Source organism: Salmo salar, chromosome ssa18, assembly GCF_905237065.1.
Source record: "Salmo salar chromosome ssa18, Ssal_v3.1, whole genome shotgun sequence".
NCBI classification, from domain to species: Eukaryota; Metazoa; Chordata; class Actinopteri; order Salmoniformes; family Salmonidae; genus Salmo; species Salmo salar.
In genome coordinates this window covers 79188400-79206787 of record NC_059459.1, presented here as the reverse complement: position 1 = coordinate 79206787, position 18388 = coordinate 79188400, and the positions used below count along the sequence as shown (strand labels likewise).

The 18388-nt window shown below is 45.2% G+C and overlaps 2 protein-coding genes across 3 annotated transcripts in view; one reads left to right on the top strand and one right to left on the bottom strand.

Annotated features, from left to right (window-relative positions):
• Positions 1–18388, bottom strand: part of LOC106578122 (zinc finger protein 135) — a 160036-nt gene that overhangs the window by 17102 nt on the left and 124546 nt on the right. The gene's annotated exons all lie outside the window — the stretch shown is intronic.
• Positions 1–18388, top strand: part of LOC106578120 (oocyte zinc finger protein XlCOF6) — a 95089-nt gene that overhangs the window by 4630 nt on the left and 72071 nt on the right. The gene's annotated exons all lie outside the window — the stretch shown is intronic.

The window sequence follows — 18388 nt, the reverse complement described above, 5'->3', positions numbered from 1 at the left end:
AAATCACCATCGCCTGATCGCGCTGCTTTCTCTTCCTTCACTCTGTCAAATCCAGAAGTTCTGTGCGTCCATGAATCCACGTAAGTCCACCGACTCTGTTACCTTTCACGAATTCGTCCCACCTACGTAACAGCCAGTTGAATCCTGTGGCGCGATTTTCAAAACCTTTGAAATGCTATTACTTCAATTTCTCAAACATATGACTATTTTACAGCTATTAAAATACAAGACTCTCGTTAATCTAACCACACTTTTCGATTTAAAAAAGGCTTTACAACGAAAGCAAAACATTAGATTATGTCAGCAGAGTACCCAGCCAGAAATAATCAGACACCCATTTTTCAAGCTAGCATATAATGTCACAAAAACCCAGAAGACAGCTAAATGCAGCACTAACCTTTGATGATCTTCATCAGATGACACACCTAGGACATTATGTTATACAATACATGCATGTTTTGTTCAATCAAGTTCATATTTATATCAAAAAACAGCTTTTTACATTAGCATGTGACGTTCAGAACTAGCATACCCCCCCGCAAACTTCCGGCGAATTTACTAACAATTTACAAAATGACTCACGATAAACGTTCACAAAAAGCATAACAATTATTTTAAGAATTGTAGATACATTACTCCTCTATGCTCTCGATATGTCCGATTTTAAAATAGCTTTTCGGTGAAAGCACATTTAGCAATATTCTAAGTACATAGCCCAGCCATCACGGGCTAGCTATTTAGACACCCGGCAAGTTTAGCCTTCACCAAAATCAGATTTACTATAAGAAAAATGGTCTTACCTTTCCTGTTCTTCGTCAGAATGCACTCCCAGGACTTCTACTTCAATAACAAATGTAGATTTGGTCCAAAATAATCCATAGTTATGTTCCAACAGCGACGTTTTCTTCGTGCGTTCTAGACACTATCCCAATGGTAAATAACGGTCGTGCGCACGGCGCATTTCGTGACAAAAGATTTCTAAATATTTCATTACCGTACTTCGAAGCATGTCAACCGCTGTTTAAAATCAATTTTTACGCCATTTTTCTCGTAAAAAAGCGATAATATTCCGACCGGGAATCTGCAATTAGGTAAACAGCCGAAGGAAAATATATCACTGGGTCGAATCGGGCACGCGCCTAATTCCATTGTCCTCTGATGGGCCACTTGGCAAAGGCGATTATGTGTTTCAGCCTGGGGCTGCCTCGTCATCGTTCAGGTTTTTCCCGGGCTCTGAGAGCCTATTGGAGCCGTAGGAAGTGTCACGTTACAGCTAAGATCCTGACTCTTCAATAAGCAAGAACAACAACACCTTGTCAGACAGGCCACTTCCTGCATGAAACCTTCTCAGGTTTTTGCCTGCCAAATGAGTTCTGTTATACTCACAGACACCATTCAAACAGTTTTAGAAACTTTAGGGTGTTTTCTATCCAAAGCCAATAATTATATGCATATTCTAGTTACTGGGCAGGAGTAGTAACCAGATTAAATCGGGTACGTTTTTTATCCGGATGTGAAAATACTGCCCCCTAGCCCAAAGAAGTTAACAATGAATGATTGTTATGATTAGATCTTTGTGATGATGGATTTGATTGGATACACGTTATTCTGTTTCCTTTGTTATGCAGCACAGACTACTCAGTAAATATACCACTTTATGGTTAAAGGAATTCCTGCCTCAGTCTCATCCATTTCTCTGTCACCTGACCCGTGACCACCTGTTCACCCTCACTGTCAGTCATCCTACCTGTCCAGCTACCCACACAGATTCCACTAATCTTTCAATGGTCCTTCGAGCGGGATGATGACAGAACCAAAGACAGGTGGAAAGGAAATGAAGGGGGAGAATGAGGAATTGTCCCCACTGGAAGGAGGGATAAAGGAAGAGAGAGCAGCGGAGGGAAAGGTCCTGGAACAACGAAAAGGTCCAGGAGCTAAGCCTAAAGTAACAAAGGCTTCATCCTCAACCACCAGTAGTACCAGGAGAACCAGGCAAGCACCTGGTTATCTTAAGGATTATGTGTTTGAGTTTCCCACATCCAAGGGCAAGCCCACCAGAGCTCAAATTGGTGATGGATCAGCTGTACGTTTCAGCCATCAACCATCCCCTCTGGACCAAGGACCAGAAACTGCTTTGGGACGGGAAAGTGGTCTACAGGAAGAACCTATGGAGGAGGTAACTCCCACCGCACAGGTCGACCAACTTCCTGAGACCGGCTCCGCTCACCCCTTAACTGAAGGGAAATCGTCGAGGCACTCTAGACGGAGTGAGAGTTCGACCAGTGGATACCCCTTTGGATGTGGCCATGGCAGCCGCCATTCACTAGCCCTCAGCGAATCACAGACCGCTGTCCTAGAAGAGAGGATGAAACTATTAGCGTTGGAGAGAATTGAGCGTCAAATTGAGGAGGAACGACAGGCTGACGAACGATGTCACCTATTGGATGTGCAAGCCCGTAGAGCTCTACAGGAAAGGGAATTCATTGCCAAGGACCTGGCACAGCAGCGACGGCACCGTCAAGCAAGAAGGGAATTGGAGGAGGCACGGATGGTCTCATCCTTCCTGGAGAGGAACGAACAGGGAGCTGACCTGACCACCATTCCAGATGGACCTGACCTGTCTGCCTTTCTTTCCCAATCTGCCCCTCTGGTACAGCATGGCACACAGTCCCCGGAGGCTCCAAGGTCAACAGCCAACACGGAGCATGGGGGACAGACCACTCCGCAAACGCCCTCTATGCCAGTGACAGAAGTTAGCTTTCCTCCATCTGGACAAAGCATCACTCCTTCGCCAATTACCAACCACGGCAAATCATTCCTCTCGTCCAGGGCCTGGACCAGGCCAGTCCTCAGACGGCAGGTGGGAGGGCTCTCACCCAATTCCGGCTGGCCCAATGAGGCCACAGTGGGCTCATCAGAAGTCCCGGGTTTATCCTTCACGCAACCAGAAGATGGAGCCAACATTATGAAACTGCTAGTAGCCTCAGCCTATGGAATTCCCAGACCCAAACTGCCATACTTTGAGAGCGGAAAGGAGAGTGAATTTGTCATTTTGGAAATGGCATTGGAGAGCCTACTGGGTATTCACAGTCATCTGTCAGAACGCTACAAGTACCAAGTACTAATGGATCACTTGCGGTTTCCCAGTGCATATAAGCTGGCCCAATCCTTTATGCACTCCGCAATACCATACACTGCCTCTCTCCAGGCCCTGAAAGCGAGATATGGTGAGCCACGCCAGCTAGTCCAGAATGAACTAAACAACATCCTGAACATGTCTCCAATTAAAATGGGAGACCATGCTGCCTTCCAAGAGTTCTCCCTGGCTGTCCAATCCCTGACCTCGATGCTCCAATCCGTTGAAGGAGAAGACGGGAACGAGCTGAAATGTGGCTCCCACGTGGACAGGCTTCTTAGCAAGCTTCCAGCGTCCCTCAGAGACAGTTTCGTTGAACATTGTTTGAACAAAGGCATCCTGAAAGAGGGCTTGAGAAGCACCTATGCTCTCAGAGACCTGGCCGCATGGTTGCAGGTGAAAGCGAGGGCGAAGAGCATCGCTCACCAGGCCACAATCTCAGCCATAGTCTACGGGGGAAGGAAGGAGTTTGAACGCCAGGAGGGACAGAAAATGCCAACTCCCACTACTATGTACTTAAATAGTGAAGCTGGGGAGGAACCCGGGAAGAAGACCCCTCTCGAGCAAGAACATCAAATTTCAGCCTTACTGCCCATATTGCAATAGTAAGAGGCACATCCTTGGCTCATGCCCCAGGGTAAAAAAGCTCACTCAACCTCAATTGAAGGCTTGGATCACTTCAGGCGAGCGATGCTACAAGTGTGCCCGTAGCCATAAGGCGGAGACCTGCACATTGAGGAAACCCTGCAATCGCTGTACGGAAATCCATCTCACAGTGTTGCATGATGTAATTCCCCAAGCACAGAAAGAGCAGAGTATGCTCATGGTAGGAGCTGTAAAGGAGCTCTACCTCGACCAGCAGAACCGGTCTCCAAGGGTCATGTTGAAGGTGGTCAAGGTCACTCTGTGGAGTGGAGGGAGAAGCATTGATACATTCGCCGTTCTAGATGATGGGTCTGAACGACCAATCATTCTCCCGGTGTCCACCCGACAGCTTAACCTGGAGGGGATCCCCGAGACCCTTAATCTCAGAACGGTGCGACATGATGTTATCCAAATGAAAGGCTCTGCTGTGACCTTCAGCATTTCCCCTTCAGGAAACAGGGACGTGACCTATACTATCACCAATGCCTTCACGGCGGATGGCCTGAATCTTGCAGAGCACTCCTGCCCGGTAAGTGTTCTACAGAAACAATATCCTCATCTCCGAGGATTGCCTCTTCCTAGCCTGGCCAGAGTAGCTCCACTTATCCTGATTGGGTCAGACCACCCACATCTCGTCACCCCGACTGAGCCTATACGAGCTGGACCAGAAGACGGGCCCGTTGCTGTCCATACATCCTTGGGTTGGGCTGTGCAAGGTCCAGCCCATTTACTTCTCTCCACCCAAGCTGTACAGTCACAGCAAGTCCTCTTCACCAGAAGCAATCCAGCTCCATCCCCCTGTCCAGCTACTGACCTCCTTCGGAATGTTGAGATGCTATGGAAGATGGACACCTTCTCCAACCGGAAGCTACAGGAGGTCACTCGCTCTAAACAAGACTCCTATGCATTAGACCTCCTGGAGAAGTGCACCACCACCACTGAAATGGATGGCGTTCGGAGGTACGCAACCCCACTGCTACGGGTGCCCAACCATCCTCCTCTGGCAACCACGACGCGGGCTGTACTCCCACTACTGCGTGGAACGGAGCGACGCCTGGTGAAGAATCCTGAGCTTGCTGAAGTTCATAACCGAGAGATTCATAACCTTGTAAAGGCAGGCTATGTCACCAAAGTGACAACTCAAGAAGAGGGAAACGCACTCGGCGAATCCTGGTATCTCCCTCATCATGTTATCCAGCAACACGGTGGGAAGTACAGACTTGTCTTCAACTGTTCATTCCAAGCTGCTGGTCAAAGCCTGAATGACTGTCTACTCCCCGGACCAATTTTAGGTCCTTCCTTGCTCGGTGTCCTTCTCCGGTTCCGGCAGCACTCTACAGCCATCAGTGGAGACATCAAAGCCATGTTTCATCAGATTCGTCTGCTGCCTTCCGACACTACACTGCTCCGGTTCATATGGCGAGATATGGAACGAGACGCAGAGCCCACAATCTATGAATGGCAAGTACTCCCATTTGGCACCACCTGCAGTCCTTGCTGTGCCATATACGCTCTGCAGAGACACGCACGGGAGCACCCAGACAGTGACCCAGAAGTATGGGATTCAGTGGAAAATGCCTTCTATGTGGATAACTGCTTACAGAGCGTCCCATCCACGGCTGAAGCGAAAGCACTCCTTGACAAAGTACGGAATCTCCTGTCCAAAGGGGGATTTGAGGTCCGACAGTGGGCGAGTAACAGAGCGGAGGTTATCCAGCACCTCCCTCCACAAGCCAGGTCTAGTAGCAGTGAACTATGGCTATCGCAGTCTGGCGCTCACCCACAAGAGCCCACTCTAGGATTGAGATGGAGCTGCATACCGGATACCCTGGGGTACAAGCACTGCTCCGCCCTGAGTACCGAAACCCCCACTCTGCGCACCATCTATCGGACCCTGGCCAGTCAATACGATCCCCTTGGGTATATTCTGCCATACACAACCCGGGCCAAAGTCTTAGTCCAGGACCTGTGGCAGACCAAGAGGGACTGGGATGAACCGATCCACCCGGCTGACCTAGTGGAACGATGGATCTGTTGGGAAACAGAGTTATCGGAGCTCTTTGAAGTCCAAATGCCAAGATGTTATGTACCACCCTGTGCTGACCAACTGGGATCATGCCTGGAACTGCATGTGTTCTGTGACGCTTCAGAGCGAGCTTATGGGGCGGTTTCCTATCTAAGAGTGGAGGATAAGGCAGGCCACATCCATGTATCCTTCGTCATGGCCAGGTCCAGGGTCGCACCAGTTGTCAATGCCTAGGCTGGAACTCAGTGCTGCCCTTTCCGGAGCCCAGTTGGCTTCAACCTTGCGAGCCGAGCTCACCTTGCCAATCCAAAGGGTCATCTACTGGAGTGATTCAACTACTGTATTGACCTGGCTCAAGTCAGAGTCCTGCAGGTATAAGGTGTTCGTCGGAACTCGCATTGCGGAAATCCAAGACCTAACAGAAGTCCAAGACTGGAGGTATGTTGACAGCGTAAACAATCCTGCTGATGACGTTACTCGTGGTAAAACACTTAAGGAACTGGCTCAACCCCATCGCTGGAGTTTGGGGCCACCATTCTTGTCCCAACCAGAGAACGAGTGGCCGACAGCCCCCAGGCGTGCAGCCCCTCCGCAACCAACTGAAGCTCATGAGTTAAGGAAGTCCACCCAATGCTACAGCATCTCTATGGAACCAACAACAGCTCTCCATGACATGACACAATCCCAAACCCTGCCGGATCTGATCACCGCCACAAACCAGACCTCAGATGGGGTGGCTTCCATACCCACCTCCCTCGCGGCAGAGACACTACTCCTCCAGCATGCACAAGCAGTTAGCTTCCCTGAGGAGCTAAAAGCTCTGAAAGCCGGTAGGGAGGTGGCTAAGGACAGCCGTCTTCTCTCTCTGGCCCCAGAATATGATCGAATCCTTGGACTGATCAGAGTCGGAGGGAGGCTGCGCCAAGCAGAAGTTTTGGATCCCGACGCTATCCACCCAATTATCCTTGACTCCAGACACCCTAGTACCAGGCTCCTCATCAAGAGTTATGATGAGAGGCTTCTCCACCCAGGGCCAGAGAGAGTCTATGGCGAGATGAGGCGGAAGTACTGGATACTTGGAGGACGAGGAGCCATTCGTAAGCACCAATACGCCTGTGTGGAATGTCAGAGATGGCGCGCCAGAGCCACGGTGCCCAAAATGGCAGATTTACCCCCTGCTCGCTTGCGCCTCCTCAAACCACCCTTCTGGTCAACAGGAGTGGATTGCTTTGGCCCCTTGACGATCAAGTTAGGTCGTCGAGTGGAAAAGCGCTGGGGCATTCTATTCAAGTGTTTGACCACTAGATGTGTCCACCTGGACCTACTGGAGAGTTTGGATACTGAAGCGTTCCTCATGGCCCTACGGCGGTTTATCTCCCGACGGGGGAAACCCTACGAGATCCTGGCTGACAGAGGTACAAACTTCAAGGCAGGAGAAGCCAGGTTGGAGGAAGCCTTCCAAGCCATGGAACCCAGCCTCCAGGATCAGCTGATGGAGCAACAAATCTCATTCAAATTTAACCCTCCAGGAGCTCCTCATTTTGGAGGAACATGGGAGCGAGAGATCAAATCTGTAAAGACGGCCTTACGAGTCGTACTGGGGGACCAAACTGTCACGGAAACTGTCTTGCGGACTGTCCTGATAGAGGTGGAAGGGATACTGAACTCCAAACCCTTGGGATATCTCTCTGCAGACGTCGCTGACCCCGATCCGGTTACACCGAATATGCTCTTGATGGGACGCATCACTTCCTCAAGCCATGTACGCTGATACCAACCTCGTTGGCAGGCGCCGGTGGCGACACAGCCAGATCTTGGCTGACCATTTCTGGGCCCGATTCATTCGGGATTACCTACCAAGTCTACAGCACAGAGGGAAATTGCGGAGAGAAATGGCCAGCCTAGAAACTGGCCAAGTTGTAATGATGCTCAGCTGCCTCGAGCCTCCTGGCCTGTGGGCCGTATCACTAAGATCATGCCTGGGACCGATGGTCGTGTTAGATCGGTGGAGATCCAGGTAAAGAACCAGACATATATCCGGCCAGTTGCCCGACTAATTCCTCTCCCTGAGATGACAGAGGACGGGGAGCAATGAGCCTTTTTTGAGGAGTGTGGAAATTAACCAATTTCCGGGGTGGCTGTAGAAAAAGCCCATGGAGTTGGTGGAATAATCCTTTAATTCATTGCCACTTACTCAGCTGGGCCAGGGGCGCTTTAATTAGGTCAGGTGGAAATGTCCGACAGATCTCCACTCCATAAAAGGAGGAAATCACCATCGCCTGATCGCGCTGCTTTCTCTTCCTTCACTCTGTCAAATCCAGAAGTTCTGTGCGTCCATGAATCCACGTAAGTCCACCGACTCTGTTACCTTTCATCTGAACTTTCATCTGAACTATCTGTTGCGATCGGGAGAGTGGGCCATCAGTTGTTGTTTGAAGTTATTATCGCGTGGCTTGGAGCGCACGCTTCAAACATTTTGTCTAATGTGAATGGTCAATGATTCCGGCCCTACGGATCATAATAGGACAATTATGCAATTGGTATAGTTAATATGTAATGAAATTCCGTGTACACATGAAGACACTTGAAAGGATGAAATAAGAAAGTAATTGTTTGTTGAACTGATCGGCTCTGATATCCAACTAATGGCGATTATAGATTGAATAACCGATCACTGTTTTTGTATTATTCTTTCATGATTTATGATAAATAGCTACGAGCCTAAATTACTCACCGACGATTCCCATTGACTTATTAATGAACTGGATTGTTGAATTCCCTAAATGATGTTAACAATGAATGATTGTTATGATTAGATCTTTGTGATGATGGATTTGATTGGATACACGTTATTCTGTTTCCTTTGTTATGCAGCACAGACTACTCAGTAAATATACCACTTTATGGTTAAAGGAATTCCTGCCTCAGTCTCATCCATTTCTCTGTCACCTGACCCGTGACCACCTGTTCACCCTCACTGTCAGTCATCCTACCTGTCCAGCTACCCACACAGATTCCACTAATCTTTCACAAACTATGAAGTAACATATGGAGTCATGCATTAACCAAAAGTGTTAAATCAAAATATATGTAATATTTTGGATTCTTCAAGTAGCCACCCAGATGTATCCGATCTCAAGAAATTGTAGAAAACATCCCCCTTATATAATCAATGTGAGCATTACATAACCAGGGGAGTAGTGATTGGATAAGGGGGAAGATTTCCCTGTAGCTCAGTTGGTAGAGCATGGTGTTTGCAACGCCAGGGGTTGTGGGTTCGATTCCCACGGGGGGCCAGCGCAGGAAAATAATTCTATGGAATGTATGCATTCACTACTGTAAGTTGCTCTGGATAAGAGCGTCTGCTAAATGACTAAAATGTAAAAAAAATGTAATGTTTTGTAACTAGGGGAGTAGTGATTGGATAAGGGGGGGATGTTTTGTAACCAGGGGAGTAGTGATTGGATAAGGGGGGGATGTTTTGTAACCAGGGGAGTAGTGATTGGATAATGGGGATGTTTTGTAACCAGGAGAGTAGTGATTGGATAAGGGGATGTTTTGTAACCAGGGGAGTAGTGATTGGATAAAGGGGATGTTTTGTAACCAGGGGAGTAGTGATTGGATAAGGGGGATGTTTTGTAACCAGGGTAGTAGTGATTGGATAAGGGAGATGTTTTGGAACCAGGGGAGTAGTGATTGGATAAGGGGGGGTTGTAACCAGGGGAGTAGTGATTGGATTAGTGGGATGTTTTGTAACCAGGGGAATAGTGATTGGATAAGGGAGATGTTTTGTAACTAGGGCAGTAGTGATTGGATAAGGGGGATGTTTTGTAACTAGGGGAGTAGTGATTGGATAAGGGGATGTAACCAGGGGAGTAGTGATTGGATAAGGGGATGTAACCAGGGGAGTAGTGATTGGATAAGGGGGTATTCCTGTATTGTGTGAATCAGATTTAACTGGTTTAGGGAGGAGTTTACAAGTGAGGCTGGACTGTATATAAGTCATTGTTGGCAAGTTATTTTTCTTTGTCTGTAGACGGCCTGTTTTTAGAACCTCTCTCTTTGGGGCCTTTTTGCTAAATATTCTACTGCTGTATTTTGTTGTTAACGTTTTCTGAATTCTATGACATCAGTTAGAGGTAAGCTTCCGCTTTTTATCCACACGTGCAGGGTCATGTAATTAGTATTTTTCTTTAGGAGGAACAGGATTGTGTTTCCTGGAGGTGGAGAGCTAGAGAATCCATAGGATGAGTAGACTGATTATAAAGGGCTTTGCTTGAATAAATACTGGCTGTGCATTTCCTCTGGAGGGGCCACCGACCCAAATAGACCAGAGGGTTTCATCTCTTTGTTACTGTGTTGGGTCCATGCTTTGGGGTGTGTATCAAAATGTCTCAGGGTGTTAGGCTAAGTCATGACAAGGTGAGTATACCTCTTTCGTCTCGTGGTACACTAGGTCCCATTACGGTGAGGAACTCCAGGTCCACAGGTGAAGGGTTTGTGGCGCGCTAAGGTATTAAAAACAAAGGTATTTATTTAATAATAAGTTGCAGAGCTGAGAAATGATTCTCACCATGAACTTCTGGTGTTATTGCCCTAGGAGATCGTGATGAACTTCGACCCCTGAGCTGACGTCCCGCTGAGTGGTTCTTAATAGAAAACGTTTCAGAGCTGGTATTTAAGATACTCTTTGAAGAGGCGTTGTTTCAGATGTTTTCCGAAGATGGACAGGGACTCTGCTGTCCTAGCTTCAGGGGGAAGATGGACAGGGACTCTGCTGTCCTAGCTTCAGGGGGAAGATGGGCAGGGACTCTGCTGGCCTAGCTTCAGGGGGAAGATGGACATGGACTCTGCTGTCTTAGCTTCAGGGGGAAGATGGACAGGGACTCTCCTGTCCTAGCTTCAGGGGAAAGATGGGCAGGGACTCTGCTGTCCTAGCTTCAGGGGGAAGATGGACATGGACTCTGCTGTCTTAGCTTCAGGGGGAAGATGGACAGGGACTCTCCTGTCCTAGCTTCAGGGGGAAGATGGGCAGGGACTCTGCTGTCCTAGCTTCAGGGGGAAGATGGGCAGGGACTTTGCTGTCTTAGCTTCAGGGGGAAGATGGGCAGGGACTCTGGTGTCCTAGCTTCAGGGGGAAGATGGGCAGGGACTCTGCTGTCCTAGCTTCAGGGGGAAGATGGACAGGGACTCTGCTGTCTTAGCTTCAGGGGGAAGGTGGACAGGGACTCTGCTGTCCTAGCTTCAGGGGGAAGATGGGCAGGGACTCTGCTGTCCTAGCTTCAGGGGGAAGATGGGCAGGGACTCTGCTGTCCTAGCTTCAGGGGGAAGATGGACAGGGACTCTGCTGTCCTAGCTTCAGGGGGAAGATGGGCAGGGACTGCTGTCCTAGCTTCGGGGGAAGATGGGCAGGGACTCTGCTGTCCTAGCTTCAGGGGGAAGATGGGCAGGGACTCTGCTGTCCTAGCTTCAGGGGGAAGATGGGCAGGGACTTTGCTGTCTTAGCTTCAGGGGGAAGATGGGCAGGGACTCTGGTGTCCTAGCTTCAGGGGGAAGATGGGCAGGGACTCTGCTGTCCTAGCTTCAGGGGGAAGATGGACAGGGACTCTGCTGTCTTAGCTTCAGGGGGAAGGTGGACAGGGACTCTGCTGTCCTAGCTTCAGGGGGAAGATGGGCAGGGACTCTGCTGTCCTAGCTTCAGGGGGAAGATGGGCAGGGACTCTGCTGTCCTAGCTTCAGGGGGAAGATGGACAGGGACTCTGCTGTCCTAGCTTCAGGGGGAAGATGGGCAGGGACTCTGCTGTCCTAGCTTCAGGGGGAAGATGGGCAGGGACTCTGCTGTCCTAGCTTCAGGGGGAAGATGGGCAGGGACTCTGCTGTCCTAGCTTCAGGGGGAAGATGGTTCCACCATTGGGGGGCCAGGACAGAGAAGAGCTTGGACTGGGCTGAGCAGGAGCTGCACTCCCGTAGGGGTAGGAGGGCCAAGAGACCAGAGGTGGCAGAATGGAGGGTTGGGGTGTAGGGTTTGAGCGTAGCCTGGATGTCAGGAGGGACAGTTTCTCTTGCTGCTCTGTAGGTAAGCACCATGGTCTTGTGGTGGATGCAAGCATCGACTGGAAGCCAGTGGAGTGTGCGGAGGAGCGGGGTTACATGAGAGAACTTGGGAAGGTTGAAAACCAGGCGGCTGCCACGTTCTGGATAAGTTGCAGGGGTTTGATGGCACAAGGTGGGAGCCCAGCCAACAGCAAGTTGCAGTAGTCCAGACGGGAGAGGACAAGTGCATGGATTAGGACCAGCACCACTTGCTGTGTGGGATAGGGTCTTACTCTATGGATGTTGTAGAGCAGTCGAACTCAACTGGTGGACCGAGGTCTGGGTACGGACCCAGAGAAGGGTCAGTCCGGACTGGACATAACATTTTGTTATATAAAAGTCAATACATTATTTTTAGACAACTTTTTAAAAATGACTTTCTTGCTCTCTCTCTAGAATCTACACCCACCTCTACTAGTACCCAGTATAATCCAATCGCGTGGTTATATGCAAATACAAGAGGCTGTGTCTTACCCAATCATAATTATCATAATATCCTCTACGGAACCTTGGGACAAGCAAAATGAGAGGTCAACCAAAGTCCTTGTCATTTCCCTGACAGCCCACCAATGTACATTTGTGTTGTGTTCACTGAGGATAGCTTGGGTTTTGGGAAAACACACAAAAAAACATTTTTAGACGCTGAGATGGTAAAAGAATGCATGTGTGATGTTGCAATGAGGAGAACTGAAATATTAGCTGAAGATTTTATTTCACAATTTGATGAGGCCATTCAGAAAACACCATGCATTTTATTAGAATCTACAGAAGAGGACAGGCCACCCCTCATAGCCTGGTTCCTCTCTAGGTTTCTTCCTAGGTTTTGGCCTTTCTAGGGAGTTTTTCCTAGCCACCGTGCTTCTACACCTGCATTGCTTGCTGTTTGGGGTTTTAGGCTGGGTTTCTGTACAGCACTTTGAGATATCAGCTGATGTAAGAAGGGCTATATAAATACATTTGATTTGATTAGCTGTGGATGAATCAACAGATAACACTGATAATGCCCAGCATCTGGTGTTATTTCAGATTTTATAATGAAACAAAGAAGGAATTCTGTGAGGAGTTGTTGGGCTTAACAAATCTAGAAGCACACACACAGGAAGAGGATATCCATGAGGTCATCAAAGAGATGCTGACGAAGGGGGAGAGATCTGAAGTCCGTGGTCTCCATCACCACAGATGTAGCTCCAGCCCCGATAGGAAGAGGGAGGGGACTGATTGCATGTTTGAAAGAGGACCACCCTGACATCACACCACTGCGTCATCCATCAATCTGTCCTGTGTCAGTCTGGGAAAAGAGTATTCTGAGGTCATGACAACGATGATGAAACTGATCGACTTCGAGAGCAACGTCCTCCCTACAACACCGCTTGCTACGACGTATTCTGACATAGGCCAATGCCAGTTTTGATGACTTACTACTGCACAACAATGTCAGATGGCTCAGCAAAGGCAGGGTTTTGGTACGCTTTTGGACCAAAGCTTTCTTATCAGATCAAAAGAGTGACAAGGCAACTCAGTTTTTTGGAAAATGAGAAGAAGATGGAATCAGTTACATTTTTGACAGACATTACGTCACACCTTAATCAAATGAATGTTAAGTTGCAGGGACGGGACAACATAGTGTGAGGGTGAAGATGGCGCCAGAGGCGATGCCTGCTGTTTATGCACTCTTAACCAACTGTGCTATTTTTTAAAAAGAATTGCGCATTGTTTGTAACTTATTTTGTACATAATGTTGCTGCTACCGTCTCTTATGACTGAAAATAACTTCTGGGCATCAGAACAATGATTACTCACCTTGAACTGGGCGAATAATTTTTCTTTAATGAGTTGGACGTGAGGGATTTACTCCAGACACCCAAACCGGCCCTCATCCCCGTCATTCGTAGGAGAAAGAGACGGAGGTTTTGCGGAAGGAGCTCGGGGTGCCTTTTGAGGATCCGTTGACAAGTGGCTACTCTGCCTTTGCCATCGTTACTATTGGCCAACATACAATTGCTGGATAATAAAGTGGATGAACTACAAGCACGTATGTCCTACCAACGGGACATTACCTGTAATATCTTATGTTTCACTGTGTCGTGGCTGAATGACGACATGAATAACACACAGGTGGCGAGTTATACACTGTATCGGCAGGATAGAACAGCAGCCTCTGGTAAGACAAGGGGTGGCGGCCTATGTATATTTGTAAACAACAGCTGGTGCACGATATCTAAGGAAGTCTCGAGGTTTTTCTCGCCTGAGGTCGAGTATCTCATGATAAGCTGTAGACCACACTAACTACCTAGAGAGTTTGTCTATATTTTTTGTAGCTGTCTATTTACCACCACAATGTCACGTCCTGACCATTGTAAGAGGTTATTTTCTATGGTAGAGTAGGTCAGGGCGTGACGGGGTGTTTTGTGTTTTTCTATGTTTTGTATTTCTATGTTTAAGTTCTAGTTTTTCTATTTCTATGTTGGTTTTTTGAGTTGATCTCCAATTGGAGGCAGCTGGTCCTCGTTGTCTCTAATTGGAGATCATATTTAAGTAGGGGTTTTTCTTCCTGGGTTTTGTGGGTTATTATATTTTGAGTAGTGTTTGTTTCTCTCTGCGTGACGGTTTGTTGTTTTGTTCATTCAGTTATTTATGTATTTGCAAAGTTTCACGGATTTAATAAAATGTGGAACTACAACCACGCTGCACTTTGGTCTGCTCCTTTGGACAACCGTGACACACAAACAGATGATGGCACTAAGACCGCACTCTGAGCTGTATACAGCCATGAGCAAATAGGAAAACACTCATCCAGGGGCGGCAGTCTTTTTTAAATGTATTATTATTATTATAATATATTTTTTAAGGGGTGGATCAGCTTAATATTGCGGAAAGATTGTTGCTTCCATCAATGTAATTGTCTGTATCATTTCCAATCCCCATATTTTTTGGTAAACATATATATATCCATATACATACACGTATGCAAACATATATACATACACATACCTATATAGATATACATATATTTTTTGAAGAATATACCTTTATTATTCCCCGTAAACTAATAAACACTTAGGCTTCTACCTCAGTTTATACATCTTATACACATTTTACAGACAATCTATTTTACAATAGTTACATTTTGTTTGTTTTTAGTCCTTCCTCTATTTCTTATGTCCATCCAGTTTGATTTATATTTGTAACTGTGCTATTTCACAAAATGTCTGAACCTATATACATTTTACAGACCCCGTATGTTTTACATTGGTTATCTTGTTTTTAGTCCCACCCTTCAGCTCCATTCAACCCCTCCCATCTATCGCTCAACATCATCCATTTTGGATTTCTATTTTCCATATATTTTTCAACTGTGCTGTGATGCTTCACAAAAGTACTGAACCTTTCTGTTCTCATAGCTTCTACAGATTCTAAATTAAAAATAAACATTTTTGCTAAAATAATTATTATATTATTAATTGATTATGGCTTTTCAAATCACCCAGTATTGCTATCTGCAGCGTTAGTTCTAGGCAAATGTTGTAATTCTTCAGCCATTCCTGGACCTGTGACCGAAAACGAGCTACATATGGACAATACCAAAATAAATGATTTAATGACTCTGCCTCCTCACAGCAAAATCTGCAGAGCTGGGAAGATTGTATCCCCCATATATATAACATTCTATTGGTTGCAAGAATTTTGTATAGTAATTTAAATTGAAAAGTTAGAAGTTTTGAATCTGGCGTTGTTTTGCGTATCAGTTCATAAACCATGTGCCATGGAATGGGTACATTGAAAATCTCTTCCCAACTATTTTGCAATTTAAATGACACAGCTGTCAGTTTTTTGGTCCTTAAATGAATATGGTATATGTTTTTATTTATCACACTTTTCTTTAACCATTTATGTTCTTTAATACAGGGCCGCCATACAAGTTCCTGTAACGCCCTGGTCATAGAGAGGGGTTTTTGTTCTTTATTTTGGTTAGGCCAGGGTGTTACATTGGGTGGGCGTTCTATGTTCTGTGTCTATGTGTTTGTATTTCTTTGTTTTGGGCCGTGTGTGAACTCCCAAATCAGGCACAGCTGATGTTCGTTCCTTACTTTTTCCCCTTCTATTTGCCTCTTCCATTTTTGTGGTAATGCTGCAATTAATTGGTTGTAATTTTGGGTAGAGCAGACATTTCCATATGTCTGTGTTAGCTGCATGTGTGACAACTCCACCAGTCCTATTTATGATATCATTCACTAAAATTATAAATTTTTTAAACATTTCTTCGAATAAAAAAAAATAATTAATTACTATATTTGAGTTTAACCACAATATTTGTTGTATTATTTGTTCTGTCTTTTCAGGTGGATTAAACTGAAATTGCAACCAACTTTCTAAGACTTGTTTAAAAAATAACGAGATTTTGGAGATTATTTTATTTTCTAACAACCAAAAGTGAGCAGGTGTAATCTGAATAAAGGGAAAAAGACCATTCTTGAACATTTACATTTTTTTGTCATTTAGCAGACGCTCTTATCCAGCGCGACTTACAGTAGTGAATGCATACACTTCGTACATTATTTATTTTTGTACTGGCCCCCCGTGGGAATTGAACCCACAACGCTGGCATTGCAAACTCCATGCTCTACCAACTGAGCCACAGAGAAGACCAAGGTTGAATATAGGATGAGACATTCCTACCAATTTACTAGAGAACCCGTTTGGATTTAAATAAACTTTTGTATGACTGATGCCTTTAGTGAGAGGTCTAATGCTTTAATATTTAATCATTTCTGCCCTCCGAATTCATATTCGTTATATAAATAGTCCCTTTTAATTTTGTCTGGCTTGCCGTTCCAAATGAAATTTAATATTTTTTTGTTAATATAATTTAAAAACATGTCACTAGGTGTAGGCAAAACCATAAGCAAATAGGTAAACTGTGATATGACTAAAGAGTTAATCAGGGTGATTTTTCCACATATAGACAGGTATTTTCCTTTCCATGGTAGCAAGATCTTATCTATTTTTGCTAACTTTCTATAAAAATGTATTGGAGTGAGATCGTTTCTTTCTTTTGGGATTTGTATACCAAGTATGTCCACATCTACGTCAGACCATTTAATTGGTAAACTACACATTAATGTAAAATTTGCATTTTTTGGTTTTAATCCAGAGAGGATAGCAAAAGTATCTAGATCCTCTATGAGGCCGTGGAGAGATTCTAATTGTGGTTTTAGAAGAAAACGTGAATCATCAGCGTACAATGACAACTTAGTTTTTAACAGCTACCATTTTGATGGCAATAATAAATAGATATGCTGATAGTGGACAACCTTGTTTTACTCCTCTAGATAGTTTTACACTTTCTGAGATGTAGCCAGTATTTACTATTTTACACCTAGGGTTACTATACATAACTTTAACCCATTTTATAAGAGATTCCCCAAAATGGAAATATTCTAGGCATTTATATATAAACTCCAGTTGTACTTTATCAAAAGCCTTTTCAAAATCAGCTATGAAAACCAGGCCTGGTATCCCTGATATTTCATAGTGTTCTATTCTTTCCAGTACTTGTCTTATATTATCTCCAATGTATTGTCCATGTAAAAAAAACCTGTCTGATTAGGATGAATAATATATGACAATACTTTTTTAATTCCATGCGCCAAGCATTTAGCTCGGATTTTTGCATCACAACACTGAAGTGTAAGAGGTCTTCAATTGTTATAATGGACTGGATCTTAATATATACTACTTGGGTCCTGTTTCAGTAATAATGATATCAGACCTTCTTGTTGTGTGTCTGATAATCTACCATTTATATAGGAGTGGTTAAAACATGCTAATAATGGTCCTCTGAGTATATCAAAAAAAGTTTGGTATACTTCCACTGGTATGCCATCCAGCCCTGGAGTTTTCCCAGCCTTAAAGGCCCCAATTGCATCAAGAAGTTTCTCCTTAGTAATTTGGCCTTCACATGAGTCTTTTTGTACAGATGTTAATTTTACATTACCATTAGGAGAAAAATCCATACAATTAGTTTCAGTTAGTGGAGATGGAGGAGACTGAAATGAAAACATATTCTTAAAGTACTTTACTTCCTCTTTCAAAATATAATTTGGTGAATCATGCGTGACTCCATCATTTGTAACAAGTTTCAATATTTTTTTTGGTAGCATTTCTATATTGAAGATTGAAAAAGAATTTGGTGCATTTTTCCTGATATTCCATCCAGTTCGCTTTATTTTTATAATATATTACACTGGATCTTTCTTAAATAAGTTCCTCCATTTCTTTTTGTTTTTCCTCTAACTTCTTCTGTGCCTATATGGTACAGTTTTTATTGCTATCTAACTGCACTGTTAGTCCTTCAATTTCCTTTGTTAATATGGACTCTTATGATCTAAATTGCTTTTGTTTTATAGAGTACTGAATTGTGTCCCATACATTGTGTCCCATAAAATAAGGGGATCTGCTGTACCTATGTTATGTCTGAAAAAGTCAGT